Raw genomic sequence first — 5,087 nt, 5'->3', positions numbered from 1 at the left:
AGTCTATGGGGTCCACGCGCCGCTGCTTGGATAGTTTGGTGGTAGGCATCCGCTCGCCACGGAGGTAGTGGGATACTGGGATGGTTCCGGTGCTGTTTGAAAGATTTTGAATTTCCGGGCAACATAAGATATTGGATCTTTTTAGTTCCGTTTTTTTAGACGAATTTTTATGAGAATCTAGTTGTAGCGAGAATCTGGTTATGAAAAGAATCTAATTATAGTAGAGATTACGTGTGAAGTGAGATAAAGTGTTTCAAAGGATTCATTATCTAGAAAATGACGGATTCCTATTATCGTGACAACTCAACTGATTATGTGTTCATGTTGATCTTGAATGGTTTTTACCAAAACAATTCTTATAGAAGCGGGCTGAAAAGTTGGACAGTTTGACAGTCCGCAATAGCTTTTGGTGGCCAGAAGTTGAAAAAACTCAAAGAAACACGTCCATTAAGATGGGCTTTGTGGCCACATGTGCGGACGATATTTAGTTGTATACTTGAAGAATTGTGGATTGACGGTTGACGAAGTTAGATCTTCTCTCCACTAAGTCACACGATAAAACATGTAGACCGCCGACGTAATTTGTTAGAGCAACTCACACGTCTCACCTCTCTCCTATCCTCATCTCCTCAGGGTGTGTAGTCGTTGTATCTCCTCACCCTCGTTGTCACCTCTCCTCACTCGCTTGTGGCATACCCGCCAGCGCTATCCCTCCTCTTCCTCTTCTAGCAGTTGCAACCTCCCACCATGGAGGAGGTGAAGTCAAATGTGACGGTTATCGGTGGGAATAAATATCCAGGTACATTATATCAGAATTTGCGCTTGGGAACGTGTATGTTTTAATGATTAGGAACCTTGGAGAGAACCAACAAGAACTTGGGAAAGGCCAAGTAGTTGAGAGGAGGAGCAAGGGCGTCCACAACAGGAAGGACATCAATGTCTGACTCGGCTGCGATTCCATCTCGGTTTCCATGATCAACTTGTACTAAAATGAACGCACAGGACACATCTGGTCTCTGATTGCGGTGGACAAGATATGGGAAAGATAACGAGATTATTTAACCAACTCAACTGGTCTCATCTTAAAATTCGTCCGGAGTCAACGGGAATCGTCGAAATAATTCTATTCTGGTGCTGCGACACCGTCTATTGGGACGTTGGCCCGTGTATCGCGTCGAAGCCCATTAAGGACGAGACTAGGGGTCACACACGCCCAAATACTCTATATATTCAGCAGTCGTCGTCACATTAGGGTGGGTTTTGCTTAGATTATTATGTCGTCGAACAGTTACGTCGTCATCGACTTGTTAAACCCCATCTCGTAATCAACATGGTTTGGTTGTGTTCTTCATGTTCTTGTTGGTGTTTTTGATTGCACTTGTGGGGATAAGCCTTCATGGCGAGGTCACTTGTGTGTCACGGGTGATAACCAATGGAGCAATGGTGTAGTGATTACGAGGAGTCTTTCGTTCGGAGCCTTGGATCATCAACGTCGAGATCTCCACCCAATCAAGTTATCGTATCCCACAAAAGATCGAGCCTCGTCCTCTATCAAAACTACACCCTACAAACAGTGCACGTACAGTATAAAACAATGTTAGTAGTCGTTCTAAAAATGTCAGGTGTCAGCACGCACCGGACCATGCCACGTCGATCGACCATTGGTCTGTCCAATCTGACGACCATTGGGTGTACGGATGCTCTAGTGCGCCATTGGACTTTATTTAGCATGCCAAAATCCTTTGCATTCGAAAAATAGCTTATCTCGAAGCTTGGTCTAGTGCACCCAAAAACGGCTTAATTAAACTTGGGTTCCTTTCTCTTGTCTTTATTTGGCTATACTCTTGGGCACTTTTACGACTTGGACATATCCTTAGTATATCAAACACTATAAGTCATATGTCTTTGTCATTTTATATCTCTAAACCCATATGCTCATTTTCTTCCAAACTTAGTTTCAACCAATCTAATTATGGTTATGCCAAACCATCTAAGGTATTATGTAATGTTCTTATGACCTTTTAGAACCTATCCAAACACTCAAACCACTCATGGCTCATTTATTCCAAATTACAACTCTTTCATCTGAGCAGTTTCTCACTTTGAAACTTCATATTTATTCTTATGAACCTGTGACCATACACTTAGCAAGCTAGTTAGTACATAATGTTGTGATGGTCATCAAACAACAAAACAATTGTATAGATGGCTTGAAACACACTTATCTTTCAATCTCCCCTTGTAGTGATTGATGTCAATACAATCAAAGCAAATATGTAACTTCTAACTTGTAAAGTGTTTGCTAAAGAATATATGCTCATAAGATATTCTTTGAAGTTCAAAACTAAGTTGAGTGTGAGTTTGTTGTGATTTTAATATCTTGGACCATATTTGAAACCACTTTGCATTTTGATCTTGTAAACTTGATAACTTTCAACCCTTTTGTTTTTTTTGCAAATTAAACACTTTTCTTCACAATTCTGTTTTGAGAAATTACCCCCTTTGAAAAATATGGCACTTTGCCTTTGTTTCGGAAAAGTCTAAATTCTCCCCTTTTGGCAAATTCTTCCCATTTTTTGACCCCCTTCAAATTAATTTGTTTTGGCCCAATTCTCCCCCCCACTTTGCAAAGTTTCGCAAAAGATTGTCCTCTTAACTTCCAAGAGGGTTTTCATAAGTTTTCGAAATTTTAAAAACTCAGTGGTTTGTAGTCCTTTGCTTTGGTCAAACAATTCCCCCCTATGGCATCGAACACGAAAAACGAAGAACAATTATGTGGAACAATGATTAATTACCCCACTTCAAGTAAGATATATCTTTGTAAACATGAATCAGAGGAAATAATCTTGAACACTAGTCAAATTTTGTAGTGGAAACACTTGTCTTTGCCTAAGGGTTCCATTTTTCTTTCGATTTGAGACTACACAAATAGTAGACTTGAAAAATAATGTTAGTCTCAAAGATTTAAATTATAGACCATCCTCCTACCTAACTAAGTGCATACAAGTGATGAATACTTGTTGAACTCATTCACTTGGAATTTCGAGGCAAGTGATGATTTTCTACAGTTTGAACTTAGTACGAGCATAATGTGGGAGCGTGTAGACCGCCGACGTAATTTGTTAGAGTGACTCACACGTCACACCTCCCTCCTCTCCTCAGGGCCGCAGACCGGAATCTGAAACATCCTCGTACGTACACCGCACAAGGCTTGTACAAAATAATGTTAGATTTATTTTAGATTCCCTTTACAATAGATGGCTCACATGCTTGACCCTCGCATCCACTGCCAGAGGGCAAGATCCCTGTCTCATCTCATCTCCTTCGTTTCATGCAGATCAGCAGAAAAGCAGCCAACGCACAATCTAGCCGTAGAGACAATATAAGTACAGTGAAGATTAGCCATTAGGTGTCCGAGAAAAATGAAGGGGTTTATAGAGTTTAGAATCTATTAAGTGTCGGATTCCTCCTATCTCAATGACTTGACCGATTATGTATTCATGTTGATTTTGAACGGTTTTTATCAAACGATTCCTACACAAACGGATGGAAAAACTGAGTGTTTAATAGTTCGCAACAATGTTTTTGTTGGTCAGAATCAGAAAACGAAAAGCTGAAACAAAACACGTCCCCAAGCTCACTTGGACTGAACGGACACGCGATGGCCGTTTGTTGGTGACACCGATCGTGATCGGGACGGCCCAGGGATCCTCCGATAGTCCGATACGTGCTGTTTTCAAGTGCAGAAGGCATCCCAGGCGTTTTTCCGCCCACAAAATTTCGGTATATTTTGGTGGTGGCAGACTGGCAGGCAGGCAGCAAAGTAGAGGCCGCCAAATCAATCAAAGTCCCCTCCAAATTTCAGTACATGCATGCACTACTGCATGTGCAACAGTTTTAATGTCGTGAATATTAACTGTCAGTACATTTGAGTTTTTCGTTTTATGCTGCATTATCAAATTAATATTAGGCACTGTTAATTTTTCAACAGTACAATCATTCCTTGAAAGAAATATTTTTGTGTGACTTTTATTTTGTTCTGTTCATTTTCAGTCTTACCATTGGCACCATGTATGATTCTCTGAAATAGGTATCTTGTAAGGAACATTTGGCACTGCCCACTCGATACAAGTAGAAGAAAATTGTTGTGGTGATTTCAGATGGGTGTGACTTACTTAGGGAAAGGGGCCATTGATGACTTCAGATGGGTATTACTTCATATGGTAGACGATTTAATAAAGTTTCATATTTTGTAGTAAAGCTATACACATCTGTAGGGAACAGTGAGAAAGGCACCCCAATAAAACTAATGAAACCAGATAAAAGTATAAATAACCCGTCCTGGCATTGATGAAGCAAAAATTGAAAACATATATGACATTTATTTGATGAGAGTGGATTGTAACAGTATAGAGTATCAATGGTTTGCTAGAGCTGTTACAGACTACCAGATGCATAACAAATACAGCTTATTCGTGCTAGATTGTACAAAAAAAAATGGTAGCCTGATAGGCTATAATTTAGAGATACGATAAACAAAAACATACTACTACAGAATTGGCACAGCTATGAATATTATTATACTAACTAGGTAAGCATGCCAAACCAACATCCGAATCCTATTTGTTAAATACCCAGCCTTTCAAAGCTTACAAAATTTAACGGAAAATGTGTCCAAGTATAAAAATATAGTGATCAAATGCGTGTAAGCAGTAATAACGCATAGAAAAGGTCAAGAGTACTGCAGTTGTGTTCTCAATGGTGCGTAGGTTGTATGGACCGGGCTGCGTAGTTGTGTTCTCAATGCTGGAGTGGAGGCAACCGAGCAGGCCGAGCTGCGCCGGCCCATGAACGTTTCGTTTCACTCCACGGCTAGAGCCAGACGGACAGACGCGCTCCCAAACACAAACACATGTACAACTTAAAAAAAAACATGAGTAGCTGAACGAGTACATACATACATGGCGTTGGGATTGACGTCCATTTCCAATCCAACGCGGCCGCACCGCATAGACGCATGTTGCATGTCATGCACGAACGGGTCTAGAATAGACAGAAGAGGGGGGTGGAGGCAGCAGCCAGATCGG

Source organism: Zea mays, chromosome 8, assembly GCF_902167145.1.
Source record: "Zea mays cultivar B73 chromosome 8, Zm-B73-REFERENCE-NAM-5.0, whole genome shotgun sequence".
NCBI classification, from domain to species: Eukaryota; Viridiplantae; Streptophyta; class Magnoliopsida; order Poales; family Poaceae; genus Zea; species Zea mays.
This window is presented reverse-complemented; position numbering follows the sequence as displayed.